This window comes from Sander vitreus, chromosome 10 (genome assembly GCF_031162955.1).
Source record: "Sander vitreus isolate 19-12246 chromosome 10, sanVit1, whole genome shotgun sequence".
Classification (NCBI taxonomy): domain Eukaryota; kingdom Metazoa; phylum Chordata; class Actinopteri; order Perciformes; family Percidae; genus Sander; species Sander vitreus.
In genome coordinates, this window is record NC_135864.1 from 18,249,563 (window position 1) to 18,268,812 (window position 19,250).

At 39.9% G+C, this 19,250-nt stretch overlaps 1 long non-coding RNA gene across 1 annotated transcript in view; it reads right to left on the reverse strand.

Annotated features, from left to right (window-relative positions):
* LOC144524416 (uncharacterized) overlaps positions 1–19,250 on the reverse strand; it is a 155,758-nt gene that overhangs the window by 114,479 nt on the left and 22,029 nt on the right. The gene's annotated exons all lie outside the window — the stretch shown is intronic.

The window sequence follows — 19,250 nt, forward strand, 5'->3', positions numbered from 1 at the left end:
AGCCTGCTGATTTACTGATACAACGGAACAACCTTGAGTGGTTGTGATTCTTACAGACGCTCACGTACTATACATGTGGTGGAAACATACCAAACGCATACGGAAATAGACATACTGAGCACAGAAATTACACATTGCACTAATACTTCAAATATACGCGTGGTGTATAACAGCTTGATGTAATGTTGTGATAAATGTTTCTAAAATAAAATTAATGCATTGAGTCTAAAAAAAAATGCTAATGAAACTTAATTTAACTTGTTTTAGTGTAAAAACTTTTGTTTTTAGATATTACTATACTACAAATATTTGAAGTTGAGCAATCAAACTCAAACAAAGCAAATTCATGCGCAGGTATGAACATTAGGCTTGTTCTCCCATTAAAGGTATAATATCACGGTGGCTGCTGCTTCTTGTACCATTCCTCCCTGAAATAACTTACAGCTATAGTGCGTAGCTTTTGTCGCCCCCATGAGGAATTCTAAGTAATGACAACAAAACTGTCAGCGTGCCACAATCTTCTGAACATAGCCATACTGAGAAATACAGAGAGAGAGTTGTGTGGAGCTGATAGTCTTAATTAGCTTTGTAGCAACTAATTTGGCGATGGCTTGAATGTAACGGGCGTTCATTAATATAAAAAGTTAAGCACTAAAGCTTTAAACTGATTCACTGACTAGAAAATACCCAATAATGTCAACGTAGAGGTATTTGTACACACCAAGGAGTTGGCAGTCACCAATGTCAGTGTCAGTTGCGGAGGAACCTGTAACTCCTTCACAGTAAAAGCCTAAACATGTCAGGTCGTACAAACGCTTCAACTGTGAGGCAGTAAAAAATGATCCAGCCATCAACCAAAAAGACAATGAACACAAGAGAGGATGCTGATGAAAATATAACTCTACTGGTAACAATAACAAGGTGGTGGATTTCATGTAGACCTATAACAGGAAGTAACACACACACACACACACACACACACACACACACACACACACACACACACAAGCAGACTAGAATTACAGGTCAAACAACAAGGTGACATGTTAGATACTGATAGGCCATGAGGGACCTGAATCCTTCCATGGGGGTTGACATGTTGACTGTTTTGTGGTGTGTCCTTGGAGAGGAGAGGAGAGGAATTACATTTCATTTAAGTCACTGGTAAAGAGGGTTGTGATGAAAGATACAGGACTCCAATCAAAACCCTTGATTTCTCTCTAGGACTTTCACTGATGAAAAGATTCCCAACCAGGGGGTGACTGTGACTGTGGCCACTGTGCTGCTGTATGTGTGTGAGCAAACTAAAAACACAGCCGCCTTTATAGTGTTGATTCAAGCAACTCCTCTGCCACAAACAATGCATGCTGCACAATATACAGGCACGTACGTGTGCACACATAGGACAGCAGCTTTGAATATTGTTTCTTCTGTGTGCTGCTTCCCCACAAAGGAAGCTAGGGCAATTTACCTCTGACACAAACACAGTTTGCAGAGTCAGCACACATGCACACATGCACACACACACAAGCACATTGTTTACAGCCCACGTTCTCTGGCATACTTAAAGAGGTGAAGGGTACAAAGTAGAAGAGATAGTGAGATTATAGAGAAATCCTGTTTAGCAACTACATCAAAGAGGACAGGGGAGGAAACACACACACAAGTTCCAAATTATAAAAATGAGATTAAATTGGATTACATATTATTTAACTTCAACTCTATTCATATATTTGTTTTATCAGACTATCACTTTCTCAAATATGTTGCTCAGTTATGTCTGATTCAACTAAACAGAGCCTGTTCAGTTTTAAAATTTCACATTAACCTATTCAGGGAATAAAGTAGATGCAATGGCCCTCATTTATCAACCTAACGTAGAAACCGGCGCAGATATGAACGCAGAAATCATCTTACGACAGGCTTTGTGTGTGATTCATGAAACGTTCGTATCACACCAATCAGAGCGTAAGAATGGTCGTACATTGACAAATGCAGCGGCTGGAAACTATCGTAATTAAAATTTCACGCCCCAATATATTCTCTGTTTTGAGGCCTCGCTCCTACAATTTACGACATGGCGAGATGTAATCCGGCTAAGAAGCGGCACTTTTCAGAGGTGGAGATTGAAACCCTGATATCTCAGGTTCATTTGCACTAACGTGTGTACTATTTGGTAGCCTGAAAACTGGTATTAAAGGCTGTAGAAAGAATGTGGAATGGAAAGAGATCACTGATGCAGTCAACGGTGTTGCCGTGGCAAATCGGACTCCAGCTGAAGTTTACATACATCCTTGACGTATGCTATAGTCTTAATAGTAATATACAGGCCTATATTGCAATCTCTTAGGCCTACATGGTGTACCTATATTTAAATAAACACACAGTAGCGGAGTTTATGCAGTGTCTTTTATTTTACTCGCGTTTTTTTCATCGTTCACTTGTGGCCATTAATGACACTTTAAAAGAGAAATGAAAACCTCATGTTTCCTGTGTTGAGTATCATTGCCAAACATAACACTATACCTTTTAAAAGTGAGGAATAATATCCTGTCAAATTCGTATATCCCCCAGTTGGGGCTGTGCTGTACACTGCTCTCTGGGCATCGGGTCATATGGCTCCATCACTACATTTAGGCTATGGCACCCTGTTTTCCTGTGCGATATTGTGCAGAACCCCACAGGCTAAAACGATGTTGCAGACTTACTATTAAGGCTTTATATAGTTATGTTACACTTACACTACATAAATCACAGTGATCTACTTTACAGCCTATCACATTAAAACTCTCCAGACAAGCAGCATTGTCTTTACAGTTTCCACGTTAATTCTTTCACTAACTATAAATAGAAGGAGAAGAAGAGGGGAGTGACAGAAAAGATAGGAGGGTAGAGAAAAGAGAGATGAATGGAAATATGATGTTGACAGAAAGATGTGTCAAAGCTGATCATTGTAGTCCTTAGTTTTCCTAAGCTACATTACTTCCTGCCGCAGAAACACAAAACAACACAGAAATCCTCTGAATTATTGAAGACGTGGCACCTCGTTCTCACAAACTCACACAAACTGACATAACCACAGGAAACTTAAATGCCTGCACTACGGGGATAAAAGAAGATAATGACCAATACAATCTGACATGGTTCAAGAGAGCATCAGAGAAAAAGACAAAAAAAGGCAGGCTGTAAAGGATGTAAGACCAAGGAAAAGAAAGACATTTTTAAGAGGAAGAGAATAGAGGGAGGGATGGGAAGACAAAGAGGACTGGAGACTGAAAAAAAAGTTTAGAGACAAACAAGGCAAGCATGAGTTAGATGTCAATGTGAAACTTCCTGTATTACTACAAGGCAAACATGTACATTTTTTAGTCTGGATCCTGATTCAAACCCATTGCAAATTACGACTCTTATAGTTAATGATATCACTGCAAAATTAATCAGGCTTTGGCATCCATCAGTATTTCCAATACCAATTGGGAATAGAGAGAAAATTAGAATAGTGAGGGGTATAATAGAAGGACATTGGCATACAAATGTAAACTGTTGATGGAACAGGGGTGGGGATCATACAAATAATGTATATGTACTGTGCCCCCCACTTATGAAATGAAGGAAAAGCAGCAAGTATGCAGTGTTCTCTGGATAACTAGTATACCAAGATAACAGTAGACAATAACTCATTATAGATAGTGAAGGTGAATATATATACTGGAATGGAATCAAACAGAGAGAGAATGTACTTACACACAGCCACTCTATTAATGTATTGTCACCAACTAAATGAGAATGTATTGATTGAAATGGCCGACAACAGCTAGGTGGTGTACACATTTACATTCTGTATGTATGGTCATCGTCATTGGTCTTGTAAATGATGCATGTAGCAATACTTGTCTGTGCTGCTATGATTCATCTCCAATCATAATGCTCTGCACTGGATTCTAGGGCTGCACCATTAGGAGAAAAAGTAATTTTGCGATTTACAATACTGCAATTGGATATAATGGTATCATTAGTCTAGTAGCTTGATTATCAAGGACAATGCGTAATGTGTTTTCTCAAATTGAACATACAAAGTTAAATGAGGATAAAAAGAAATACATGAACCAAAAATGTGCAACACTTTTTTTTAATAACTTTAATTACTTTTCTAATTTTACCAAATTTTACCAAATTAAATAACAATTTTTTTTTTCAAAATATTTATGTTTGCTTTGTAACAGTACAAATGATATACATAGAACAATAAAAAAAAGAAAAATACAAATTAAAATAATACATTGTGTATGCCCTTATAAACAATTACATTTAAGATGGGTGTAATATGATATCTAATGAATCAGTTACAACATATACTTTGTACAACCTGTTCTTAAACCCTCTACACTTGATACACATGATACTCACATGACCATACGCGAAACACGCGCTACTGCCTAAACAGACTGTGGAAGTTGTTATGTAGGTAGCGCTTAATACACAATTTTTGCGGTTATGTAATCGCACAGACTGGCATCGCGATTGCGATTAGATTAATCGTGCAACACTACTGGATTCACAAGCTATGAAACATAGATCAGAACAAGACAAAGCTGTCACTGGCATATGGAGAGAAACAGAGGGAACAGAAGAAAGCCTACAGGGAAAACACACAAACACACACATATATATTCCCCATACTTTTTAGCATGCACGCACAAGTGTGCATGCTGAACCTTTTATGCAAGAATCTAAAACCATATGCACAAGTGCGCACCCAAACATACACACAGCAGCATGTCAAAGCTTATTTTTTATCAAATCAATCAACACAACTGTGCTGCTCTGCTCACTGCTGCAGAGAGATTTCTTTAGATGTGCTCTTGCAGCCCTTCAAGTAAATGTTTGATTATTACACTACTGAACTCATTAAAATATATAATTCACACCAGTCAAAATGACAGACAGTATGAAAGAAATGCAGGACAGCATTTTTACGTGGGGTCTTTTACCTTTATTAGTAATTATTTGTTAAAAGTAACACTGGACATGGTGGTCTTTTCGGTAATCTACTCTCAAATTCTAGCCTGCAAAGCTAAAAGCTCATTTCAAGCACCGACCTATACGAGTTGAGACAAGTACATTATGTTCACTGAAAGTACTTCATCCATTGCCATTTGTCATTATGTGAAAATGTCTAGTAAAAAATGTACTAAATCTAAACTAAATGATTGTATATTGCATTGTAAATATCTGACTTGGGCAGAATTCGCAGCAGCATGAAAGACCATTCGAGTAGGATGGGCCTGGCATTACAATAAACTTGTGTTGCTTGTGCTTTAACTCACCAGAGGAAATCAACTGTTTTGATGGTAAAATATTGACAGGTTCATATTGATCTTTACTTTTTCCAATAAAAGGAAAAATCAGTCATAGAATGAGACTTTTTTGTGCTGCTATGACTCTTTGCTGGATGTGTGTCTGTGTTCAAATATTGTCTTATTGATTAAATTAAAGCTTCAATCTGTACCGTTGGAAATAAATAGCTGAAAGGAAAGAGTTGATTTAGGAGTGTTTTTGGGTTGTGGTAGGTTGGGGTAGAGACAGTCCCTTTACTACTTACAGGTTAGTGATGCACCTCTAATGTTTCCTCTTCTCTCCATACCCTCTCTGACTGCTCACCCTCCCTGTGATGTCTATGTGAATTAGATTACCTCTGCTGCAGACCTCTTTTTCCTGTTGTTCAGCATCAACTGATCAAATTTGTTTTTTATATTACAGCCTGAAAGCAAAATAAACCATAGGTTACTTAGCACAATAATTGATGCCTATATGCTTCTAATTGAAAAAAGACACACACAAGGTGAATGAGTGTACATTCAAATGCATGTTTCTGTTGTGCATCTTATTGAGGTGGTAATGAATACATTCCTTTATATCTGTCATAGTTTGTTACTCTCAATGTAACACTGGGGACGACTGGGCTGCTACTAATTTAAAATAAATACATGTTGTTAAGTTCCTAAGCTTTCAAGTGTGAAACCACTTGAGGGAAAGGTTAGATATTTAGATTTAGATATAATCACTGAAAATGTGCAAAATTCACACACACACACACACACACACACACACACACACACACACACACACACACACACACACCAGAAAGAAGTTATAGCAAGTGGCAGCCCCTGAGAGACTGTCAGAGCTTGGCAAAGAAAAGAATGCTGATAAAAGATGACAACATCTAATCCTCGTCGGGGGACTCAGCTGAGACAGGCTCTCTGTCTCTTTTATACATACAGAGAGCTTCGAAGCTGGTGGGTGCCACACAGGCAGGCAGCTAGGCATGTGATGCTTAGAAAGAGAACATTATTACACAGAGCAGATGCTATGCAGAACTATATCTCACAAGTAAGAAACATGCTTTCCTCGACAGAACTTAAGCAGTAAACAGCAGAACTCCTTGTCAGCACTTCAGAGAAAAGGAGGGAACAAGCAAGACTGGGAGAGATAGACGAAGAGGAGGGGGACAGGCGAGAAGTAAAAAGCCTTTGAGGAGAAACAAACAATGAGCTTAGAGGCAGTTCCACCTCTTTAGGATCAAAGTGGGGGTGTTTGATTGGCAACAGCAGGCTTTTTGTCCCTGTTTCCATACAGAGATTTTGACAAGAGACGCTGAAGAGGTGGAGAGGAAAGAAAAGTGGGGAGGAGATGCCAACCGTACCTATGGCTCAACAGGGATTTTCCATATTCCCTAGTAAATCCCATCTAGGCTATACACAATGTCCATCCAAGTGTCCTCAATCCATCCATCCCTCTGCTTATACATGTCTAAGTTGCATTGGCAGCAGGCCCAGCAAAGCAGCTCACATGTCCTTCTCCCAAGCCACATCATCCAGCTCTAGTCCTGAGGCACTAAATTCCAGGCAGTTCCATTTCCGTTTGACGATGATTATGTGTTGCTGATAGCGTCTTGCTTGGTAGCTCGACACAGTTGATTTGTCATATTCTTCATTACATCGGCTAATTATCCGTTTTACGTTTAAACCTACACTAGTTCACTCAAGCACTCACAGCTCTCTCCTTTCAGCGACTTTCTCACTAATCCCACAGTTGTTTACACACTATTAAGTTAGCTCTGTTAGCTACTTTAGTTTAGCAGTTAGCTATGGCTACTCTCTCTCACTCTCCTGCTCTCTGTTGATTGTAGTTTATATGCTGTTTTGGAAGCGAGGCTCGGCACCAGGGAAACTCATTCCTTAATGTTGCAGCTGTAACACAGTCCCCAGAAGTCTGTGCTGACCTAATGTAATGTTAGCTCCTGTCAGCCGTCCCCTGGCAGCAGCTGGTAAGCCAGGGAGGCTAAGTGACTGTCCGAGAGAAGCATAGCCCATCAGGTGTCAGATCCATGGAAAAGAGACGGCAAACGGTTTGTAGTTAAAGTTAAGGGTTTATAATTCCCTCGTCACTTGTGCTGATTAACGTGGCTCAGCTGGCGGATTTACCTCTCCAGCAGGAACATCTCTAGATGAACAGTAGGGCGCAGGTTGTAGATATTATTCTTATAACATCTTAGTTCTGATAGTAAGTTAGTTAAAATCGCTTATACGCGTAGGAAAAAACAATCGGCAATCATCTTTCCAATCGTCGATATATACGATCAATACATATACGATCTGATCACCAATTGGCAAAAGCCTACCACAGGGTCTCCTCCTTCCAGTTAGATATGCCCCAGAACACCTCCATAGGGTGGCAACCCTTTCTTAAAGGAGCACTAGTTTAACTCCGAGCTCCTTCTGAACTCGTCAACCCATGTGGGTGAAACTCCTTTCAGCTGCTTGTATCTCAGTCTCATTCTTTCATTCACTTCCAATAGCTCATGACCATAGGTTGGAATGGATTTCAACTCCTAAGCTCTTTCTTCACTATGACGCTGTGCAGGGTGGGAAATTAACTTTGTCAAATTAACAGTGGCTGGTGGATGCCCAATTTTACCAGCCACTTATATTTTTTACCAGCCACTTTTTACGAAATTCAAATTCATAAAAGAAAGTTCACTAGCATATTTTGAATTGCTTCAATACATTATTTTTTATTATTAATACATATTTTAGCTCCAAGGTTTTAAGGCAGTGCCAACAATGGATACATTGTGCTTAGAGGTAAAGAGATGGGAAAGATTTATTTTACCATCTTCAGAGTTGATGATGATCTACAGCCACTATGGTTAGTTGTAACGAACAAATTGTGCATGGACTGGTCGTCGGGAAGGTAGGCTAACCATTCCCTCGTTTTCCCTTCGTCATCAATGCGCCATTTGTTTGAAAAGTACCTTCTTTTCTTTACTTCGCCCTCAACAGTTTGTACATTCATAGCTACTGCTGACTCCACAGCGGGCCTCTTAACACCAGGGATATGTCGCCACATTTTTTTAACCGATAATTTTACTTTTGTCTGTACCTCAGCTCAGCTACATGGTGTCACGGACTAGCGCTGAAAACTACTCAAGTTGACGGAAATATGCGTGGTCAAAGCCCTGGCTGTGAACGGTTTCATTTCCTATAAGTTCTTCACAATAAAAGTCCTCGGTTACTTTGGTATTTGAATGTTTTTATTATGAAGCAGCAAAATCCGGAAATGTTGGGGATTCATCAGCAGTAACTAACACAACTCCTATAAGCATTGTGCATTATTGTTAATTCTTTGACAAAAGCTGTGCAATCCGTTACAAGGAATGTTTTACAATCCACCCACCACCGTGGCTGGCATACAAGGCAAAGTCACCAGCCACTTTGAAAAAGTACCCGCCATTGGCAGGTGGCTAATTGGTGGTGCTAATTTCCCACCCTGACGCTGTGGTACAATGGCTACATCATTTTGGACAATAGAGCAATCCGCCTGTCAACCTCACGCTTCTTTTGACCCTCACTTGTGAACTCACAACTCAGCAGAAGAGGACCATGCCCTCAGACTTGGATGTGCTGACCAACATTTTTATACTAGACTGCAAACCCCTGTACACACTGGAGGTCATGGTCTGATCAAGCCAGCAGAACTGCATCATCATCAAGAAGCAGAGATGCAATTCTGAGGTCACCAAACAGGACACAGTTCACTCCTCAGCTGTGCCTAGAGATCTGCATATGTATATTTAGATATCTATATTTAGATGTAAGAAATTATTTTTTTTTTAGTAACAGTGGCACGCTGATATCTATGCTGCAAGCATTTATTTGAACAATTAAAGTGTTTCCGGTAAGTCAAAAAGACATACTGAAGTACAATGACAATAGAAGTCATATTTGAAGGAATAAGTCTCTTCCACGAAATGAGGTCTGTCGTCAACTGCATCGCTTTAGTAATTACATTACTCTAAGTGATGCAAGTAGCAGTGTTGGTTTGTGTGGTTTTAAATATTGGCAATGTGTCTTCAGAGTTGTTCTTTCACTTTCCAGTGTATCCACAGGGACCTCACAGCCATTAATACATCACTGCTCCCCTGCTGCGTTAGCCTGACATATCCTTTCTCAGTGCATTTCATCACCTGTCTTCGCTAGAGGTGGTTGGAAATGTCTAGATGGCATGTAGCCTCCATTCTTCTCTCCTCTTGTGTTAAGTGCCAGTCCCCCAAAACACCATTGATACTGAATAAAACTCCAACTGCTTGTGTCATTCTCACGGTATACTTTATGGAAAAACATTTACAACATTGTCTCAGCACAACAATGAATAGGCTGCAAGGGGTACATCATATGGTTTTGCTAAATAGAAGCTAACATGGTATAAAAACATGAACAATAGTAGCTGATGATAAATGTAGCCAATTGATGGGCAGCTACATAATACATGTAGTCTCTAACTCTTAAAACCAAAAATTGTCAAAGAATTTCATTTGGTGGCAATTTTTATCCAGAACACAGAACAGTAGCATGGCTGGCTATTCTCTATATATCTATACTAGATGACCATATGTTGTTACACTGCAGTATGCATTGCTTGTTTTGTGGTATGAGTGACGTGAATTCTGTTGTGTGCGTCTGTATGGGTACTGGATTGGATCAGTCCTCTTAAGAAGACACAGCTTTGACTTGCATTTCCCCCTGCAAATTTCCCATAGACCATGAGCATTAAGATGAGCTGGTTTACAGCTGATCAATACTTGGAGCACATTGAAACTCAAATTGATGTGGTCTTTGATTTTTCTTGACTCCCCCTATCACTTTGCCAGCAGGCCATCACAGCCAGTTGCTTGTAGACATGGATTTTCTTTGAAAGGCGCCGTCTTGACTGCTGCTAGAGGCTCATTAAGCCAATGCCCTACACAGAATGCAGCCTTGGCGCATATTTAAATATAAGATCACAGCAGAGACATAGATGTGTACACGTTTTTAAAGTGATCAACGACAATATAAATTGCTCATATTTAAAAGCTAATACCCCATATACAGTATGGTGGAAATGTGTGCTTATACTGTAGTGTACATAATCATTTTAAAATAAGAGATTTCTAGAAGATAGAAATAATAATAAAAATGGCAAAATACCTTTAGTGTTACTGAACAGAATAAAATTAGAGATTCAATTTGCAAAAGAATTACTGCCTGCCAATCAATGCTACATGGAAGATCTATACAATCACTACTGCTTCAAAGTGGGCACCCACGATTAGTGTCACCAGTTCAGTATCCACCTCTGACCTCCAAAATCTAATCAGTTCATCCTTAAGTCCAAGGGGACATTTGTTCCAAATTTAAAGAAATTCCCTCCAGGGGTTCCTGAGATATTGCGTTCACAAAAAGGAGACGGACGGATAACGTACGAACGGACGGACAGACGGACAACCCAAACACATAATGCCTCAGACCAAGGCTGTCTCCGGCGCTGAGGCACGGAAAAGTCCCTGCTGCCCTGACGCCCACTGTGTGTGTATAACGTGTGTGTACACATTGTGGTGTCTGTATGTAGGGCCTTCAATAAAACTTTTTTTTCAAAAACAAAACACATGAGTTAGTCTCCTTACTCTTTGTTTACAACTTAATTTACTACAACCTTGTGAGAATTGTATACATAAAGGCTCCATACTCCATATATAGGTAACTATTCTATACATCAAAGTCAGTCTGTTTCATTCAATTTCCTAGCAGCTAATAAAATCTCTGGTGCATCAAGGCACTTTGGGAAATAGCCTTACTATTGTGTAGTGTACCAGCTCAGCCCTCACCCTGGCGTAACCAGATGCTCTCAGGGGCATGATTATCAGAGGCCTGAGTCACATCGACCAGCTCCCCTAGATGAGGAGCAGCAGCAACTCAGTTGTAAGGTACCTCCCTGATTGCTCCTCATCCTGTTACAACAAGTTAGGACAATTGTCCTACAGAGAATCCTCTTTTCAGCCACATGTGTATGTGATCTCTCTTTTGTTGGTCACCACTCAGAGCCATGTTTCATCACTCCAATCCTTTCTCATTCCCTCAGGATCACTTTCTGCAGCCCTCTTACTCAGTTCCCATGGTTAACAGAGGGAAAAAGGTAGCTGAAGACCACTAATTGATATGTCAATAGTCCGCCATCTGTCCTTCAAAGTGTCTGATACAATAGTGCAACAATGATATGCGTGTATGTGAGCATGACTGATTGTTAGTTGCAACAATTAATAAAATATTTTAGTGACACAATTGCAAATTAGATGACATTCAGCAATTATCTATCTATCCCTCATTAGATATGTATCTATTTACACGATATACGGTCCAACACAATATTAATCAATTTGTAATTGACTGCGCTGTACCGATTACTTGCTGATTGGAAAATAGTTGATTCAGTGGAGAATCATTTTCAAATCAGCTCAAATTCCATATGAGTCGGTATTTTTATTGCACATGACTCAAAAAGTATAAGTTCTGACTGGCAGTCATAAAAAAAATGGCATTTTCTCTGCTTCCTTTACATACCTGTAGTACGATAAGAAACTATTCGATCCTCAAACTTCTGCTCTCACTTTCACAGGAATTTCAGCTCCTTCAATGCAACGGCTACTACAGGTTGTCTAAACTTACTCTTAATAATTGATCGAATAAAACACAAAAAGCAGATTGCAGTGTTGTCATTTTTATTCCGTCATTATCAAAGTTTACTTTAGTGTTAAAGATGTGTCTGGACTACAGGGCATGACGTCTTATCTTCATCAGTTTGGAATGAGCTTTTCTTAACTTTCAAAAAAGCTATAACTCGAAATATTTAAAGTTTCACTGTCCCAGACTGTGTGTGAGTATGTGCTTCTTTGCTGGCAGCAACTTAGTGAATACTATACTCTCCGGCTGGGAATGTGGCAGCTGTGATTTGTAACTGTACCTCTCTTTGTCTGTAAAGGCTCGGTCTGAGTTATATTTCAGCACAGTTTTATATTTACTTGGCCAGTCACCAAAGAGCATAACTATGTATAAAACCCTTTAAAGCTCATGTGGGGTTCAAAAGGCACGTTGGTCCCTATAAAACTACATCATTAGCTTTTTACCCTAAAGCTGTATCTAGTGATTTCACTCCATAACTGTAATGCAGTTTTGTAACAAATACATGCACAGCCAGTTCCAGTAATGTGTCTTCCCACTGTAGCTGAGGACATTATTGCAATCAATCCCTGTGTACACAGTTTGAATTTACACAAAGACTCTCTGACCAGCAAGGGACAGTTAAATCTGTTACTCTTCATTCTGTTTCACTGTGGATTTCTTTTTTCTGTTCAGCTCTGAGTCTGAACAGTCATCTTGTGGGATTTATCCCTGGGAGCCATTGGGCTGCATAACATTTGTGTAACAGACATACAAAGACCCCACACTAAGATAAACTGACAGAAATGAGAAGCTGACTGTGATTGATAATGTTTGCATAACAAACATTTGTGTCAAAGATTTCTGCTCTGCCTTCACGTCTCATTACATTGTTGCCTGTGACGCTTGTCACACCGATAGAATGGCTGTCACCCTGATACAATGACTGCTGTTATGACAGGAGAAAAGAAGGAATAACAATTACTCCTTTTTCAGATGGGTGAGAAAAAGTCATCAGTCTGGACCTGGAAAGAGAGATCTGCTGCGTTGCTTCAGCAATGCTTTGGTTTTTGTCCATTTTAGTCAATGTTTGATGTGGCTTTTTTGTAGCAGAAAGGGAAATCGCAAAACTGTGGGTGCAGTCAAGGGCTGGACTGGGGTAAAAAAATCAGCCCTGGACTTTTGAGACCCAGACCAGCCCACCACAATCGGCCAGACACCAACCGTCCTTGCACTCCCCTTCAACACATGTACCAGCAGGGTTCAACATTAGCACCATTTACCAGCCAAATGCTAGTAAAATATGCAAGTGGTGGTAGATTTGCTTGACTCACCAGCCAAAAAAAAGTAAAATTCACTAGCAATTTGGCTAGTGGACAAAAAGTTAATTTTGAACCCTGCATACCAGCTCCTAATAATCTCACTTATCGGAGTGGTAAGTAAGAGCGTATGATAATGTACTCACTGATTCAAAAGGCTGCCTGGCTCCTGATGGCAAGATGGCTAAAGGTTGAGGGTAGAGCCTGGGTGTCACCAATATGTCTTGTATAGTAAACAAGTGACAAGTCTGTAAGTTAAACTAAAGCTGCATTTTGTACACAGTATGCAGCTTGTGTTGTAGTGGAATGTGGCTAAAAGAGAGTTATAGTACCTTAGCTTGCTAATCAGTCCCTCCAGGATTTCGCAGCCTTTTTTTGAGATTGTTGCGGCCCAAAATGCCTGATTTCGCGGGCGCTTTTCTAAAAAGTTGCGATAAAAGTTGCGATGTCTTTTGTTGCAATGAAGTTGCGAGAAACAGTGAAAGTTGCAAAAAAAGTTGCAACTTTTTTTTTTATATATATAGTTCTTTAAAAATAAAAAGGAAACTTGTTTTGGGGAGAATAGAATGTCTCTGGGCTGAGATTTCCTAGTAACCTTACCAAAAAGGCTCAGGATGCTGTAAATGTTGGTATAATATGAAAATGGCTGGTGGATTTAAGACAAAAAATTATAATTTATTGAATGAATCAAATCTGAACATGTGTGTCAGTGGCTTGTTGATCTTTACATTGTTAGTTAATTTCCTATCCTGGCCTGGCCTGGGACACACATTCATACGGTTCGATAAAGTAACGTTACTTATTGGACTTTAACTTATCGTTGCACTTACAATACCGTGTCGTCTCATTTCCGGTTTTTCCTGCAGCCACCGTGTGTGATTGTGTGTGTGTTTGTGTGTGTGTGTGTGTGTGCGCGTCAGTCGTGGGGGGAACTGAGCAGCCCCACCCATTGCAGAGAGCCGTCAGGATTGAAACAGCAGCAGCTTTCAGCGACTTTAGAGAGAAAAATCGTTACAGTGTACATTAATGTTAAAATGTATACAGGTTGGCAGGACGGTCTGAAATGCTTTCGCTGTACGTTTTGTTGGTAAATGTGAGATGTTCGAGTCAGTCACACATGTCTCGTCTTCCTCAGAAACAAGGAAATGATCAACCCGTGGCCGTTCTCACTTCTGCTTGGTCATTGGCAGGAAACTTCAGGTTATTGGTCAAATTTGCGGAAAAGTTGCGGTGATTGGTCAAAATTGCGAGTCGCACCAAATTCACGGTGACTGGTTGAATTTGCGTGAATTGGCGCGATCGCGACGTTGCGAAATCCTGGAGGGACTGGCTAATACATAAGTAACATTAGCTTACTAACAGCTAACTTGTCCTCTCTGGTAGACCAAGGGTGCTAAAATAATCTTTTGACATGCTTAAATCTCGTGTTTTTAGCTAGCTACTGGCACTTTGTGGAGTGATTTTCGCTGCCGGTGGGTGACTTAAATGTGCTCCCTCTCTATGGTAGGATGAAAGTGGGCCATAGTGGGATGTGATTGGCCAGTGTTCAGATGAGAGACAAACCAGTGGGCTAATCATGTGATCTCTCTCCTCTATGTGGGCCGGTCAGTCAAAGACCAAGGATGTGACTGGCCAGTGTTCATATATGAAAGACACACAAGTGGGCCAATCATGTGATCTTTCTTCTCTTTATGGGCCGATCAAAAAAAATAAATAGTGCAGCCCATTCAGCCCATACAAAAAGACTGGCCCACCGGGAACTCTCCCGGTACTCCCAATGGCCAATCCATGCCTGGTTGCAGTTAATGTAGTCTCTGGTTGAGGAGATAGCAAATTACTCATTTGGCATGTCAAATCGGGAAGTGTCCATCTTTTAACTGACATGCTGTCTGTCTAAGTTAGGACTGTTGATGTTATTGATTATTCACTGCACCTCTCTAAACCTCCAAAGTTAAAGCCTCAGAGAGGCGTGTTGCTCTGAGAGCTGCAGCCAAAACAAATTTGCATTTACAGCAGGGCTTCTGAAAGTGTAATATCGCTCCTCTGTGACCCCGACTGAATCACTGTAAAGGGTTTTCTACATTTGAATCCAGAGATTGTACAAAAAGCTGCTGATTTCCCATGACTGTAAAGCTCCCCTGAGCCCTCCTCAGAAATTCACTGTTAGAAGATTTCAGGCTTCAGTATTTAAGGGTCATAGAGATACTGTGCTTCCTTTTAAATGGAAGCAACTAAGCCAAATCATACAGTATGACTGACTGAAGCAGATAAACTTTGGTGGATAACAGATGCAATGCTAGGGTGTGTAGCTAGTTACCATCGGAGAGTAACATTTTCAAGCGTTATTTGCCTGATTTCATATCCAGCAGACATAAAACAACATTAGCTTTGCTTTGGTGCTCTGTTTCTGTAACCTGATGAGCCAGATGGCTTGTTACACAGAACCATCTGAGAAGCCGTCATTGTAAACTGTTTGGAAAAGGACTGGCACTTTAAAAAAAATACCTTGCAGGTGATTGGATGAACCATCTGTCTATCATGTCCAACATTGCTGACAGTAGCTCCTCACAGGATGCTGAATGGTTCGGTTAGCTGGTAGTGCAGACACAAACGCATTACTTAAAGCCTGACATGATAGATTTTCGTGTGATATGTGAACCTGCGATTCTCGCCTGATCTCGTGATATCAAGACAATCCAGCTGCAAGGTAAGTGTTTCTGGCATTCAGTCTATCTTTAGCTCTGTTTTGGTCTCCACCAAGAAAATTATCCACGTCATTAGTTCGCTAGATAATTGACTGTGTTTGCTGGATAGTTGCTTAACTTTTTCTCTCTGCCATTAGGTCCTAAAAAGGGGTTACACTTAAAGCCTGTTGTTCCTCCTGAAAGACAATAAATCAGAAAGCCCTTTAAAGCCCAAAGCAGGATGTTCAGCAAGTCATCGGAACAATAAAGCAGATCCACATCTCACCTCTGAAAGGTAATACCAGGGTTTCCACAGCCAATCAGAGTGTAGATTTTGCTTTTGGCTTGGTTGGAGCCTTTTCCTAAGAAGGGCCATTGGAGTTCCTTTGCTGTTAGAATAATGGTCAGAGAAAGATAACAGACAGCGAGGATTGTGGAAAAGACGATAAATATAGTGTATGTGTGTAGATTGTTAGGTCAACCTGAGGTCTAGCCCTTCATTATTTCTCCTTTTATCTTGGTGCTCATGTCTTAAATTTAATGTGAATGCCTCAAGCAAATAGCTGTGACCTAACAATAATATAGTGTGCATGGGCTGTGAGTGTTTGCCGTGTCTGGGGCAGTCTATCTATGGATCACCTGTGAGCGACCTAACAGTCTGTGGTTTTATGAGTCTAATTCCAGCGGGCTGCTGCAAGCCAGTCAGCTCTTTTACAGCAACCTATCTAAAGCCAGTTTCTCTTCTAGCTGAATCACCACTAATCCATCAGACGCTATCTACAGACCGCTACGTTTCTCATGAACACCCAATCAGAAGGGGGGAGGGTTGAAGGTGACAGCAAATGAAAGAAATTGGACACAGCAGATAGCTAAGCAGCAAAGGCCAAACGTGTCATCCTCTCCTCTTTTTTTCTTTCATTTAGGAGTGGAAATACTGCAGCTTTTCTCCCGAGTTTGAGGCTGTTGTGATCTATGAGAGAGTTGGATGTATACTGTAATCAGAAGCTGCTAAGACTAGGAGGTCAAACACCATCTTTATTTGGATATTACTCTGAACCTAATGGCTCTTTGTTCTTTAGTTGCCTGGCTCCCACTCATGTTTGAGAAAACAGAGAGGTACTTTTCTGTAATCTATAAACCTTGCTTTAATAAACTCTATACAGTGATATGTTACCATCCTCTGTCCTATATGTAGCTTCAACATAAAAGCAAAAACATTATATCATTCTAATCAAAACGTGGCTATGTAGTAAGGTATTGAATTACAAACACTGGCCGTAATGCCGTTGTTTAGTGTAAGAAAAAGTACCATAAGAAAAGAAATCAGCTAGTGTCCCTAAAATATTGTGTACAGAAAAGAAGTGAAAACCAAAATAATATTAGTGCTATTCATTCACACTGAACATTGAGCTGTAATCAACCTCACACAACACCATGTGTTAACGAGGATGATTTGTCATCCTCATTAACAAATGCTGTTGATCAGGAGCCTGGACCTGACATTTAGAGTGTATTTCTTTTGTTTTTAAATTCTATTTAACAGTCATGGTTGGGGTTAGGTGTTGTTGCTTGAGCACTGTGTTGATGAAATGTTTTGTCAATTAACATGTTTTTAAAATATAACCTTACAGCCTTACAGTGGTTACCTGGGACAGTAACCTTTGCATTAACTGTCCTCCAATGTGTGTGTGTGTGTGTGTGTGTGTGTGTGTGGATGTGTTCAGGGGAGGGAGAGTATCGGTTGTGGTTTCTTGAGTGTATTTGTTCTTCTGTGACCTTTCTCCTTGCCTTATACAGTAGTTTCACCCTTCCTTTTCTTCATGTTATTATTTTCATTCTAGGCCGCAGTGACCTTGAGACAGACAGACAAACAGACACACACACACAATCAGTGAGACCTTGTTTCATGGGGAAATGTATATTAGCTTCTGTTTGTGCTTGAATTGATTTTCTGTTGTCCAATTTGCAGACCTAACAGAAGCCTAATCTTTTTCTGTCCCTCTTTGTATTAATGACTGTGCTTTCTTCCTCAGCAAGGGTGACAATTACATGTGTGTGTGTGTGTGTGTGTGTGTGTGTGTGTGTGTGTGTGTGTGTGTGTGTGTGTGTGTGTGAAATTAGTAAATGGAGGAAACAGCACAGTCTGTAGGCTTTTCTTACCTTTATTGTTCTTCCTTTGTGTAGGAAATGTGCAGTTACACAACCACAAACCAATACTGATATCTTGGAATCAGCAGAGTAAGAATACATTTATTGATCAGACACTGACGAGAATCAGTCAAAGATCATTTCCAATAGTGACATTTAAATATTGGTGTTTTAGGATTTTTCAAGCTGCATTGTGATCATTAAGAGAGACTTGCTAGAGAGGTAGACCTGATTTAAAAATATGCATATGAAAATATGCATATGAATCACTTATGCAATGTATCACCCTAAAAAGCATCCCTGCCTTAAGCTATAGGAATCCATACATCATATCACAGGAACATGACTGGAAATGGAAATTCTTTCTGAATTCAGATTTTAAGGTAGTGTAAATATAGTCACTGTAGCCTCTGGAGAGCACACAGTGAATTAAACATTTTTTGTCAAAAATAAAAACAACACCTGTCTCCGTTTGACAGAACACCATCAATGCCCCACCCCCACTAGCTATTCTCCTGTGTGGGAGTTTTGGGCCTTTAAACACTTTGACTTTTAATTACCAGGCCAACGAAGAATACAATAAGTTCATCATTTCAGTTTGATCAAAACCGTAATAACCATGGTTACTGATAGGCCTGCACGATATTGGAAAAAACTTACATTGCGATATTTTTTTTCCCTGCGATATATATTGCGATATGAAAAAAAGATACATTTTTACAAGAGGATATAAATAGCCCTATTTAGAAATACTAAATCATTCTCTACTGGGGGGATTTTGTAGGAGAGTGTATCTACAAAGAAAATAAAAATGTTTTTGTCTTATGTGAACCAGTCTTTGTTGAACAAAAACCAAAGCAAGTAAGTGCTGTGATTACTCTTCTGAAGTGATTTTGGAGAGGGAAATTAGTTTGAAATACAATGGTTGACTGACATGACACCATTGTATTCATATAATATCAATCCAGGCTAAAGTGAATGATATTAATAATGCATGTTGCTTCCTCTAAACTTCAGGTTGTGGTCGACTAGCGGGGCCTGCTTTGGTTGTTTGATAAATTGAT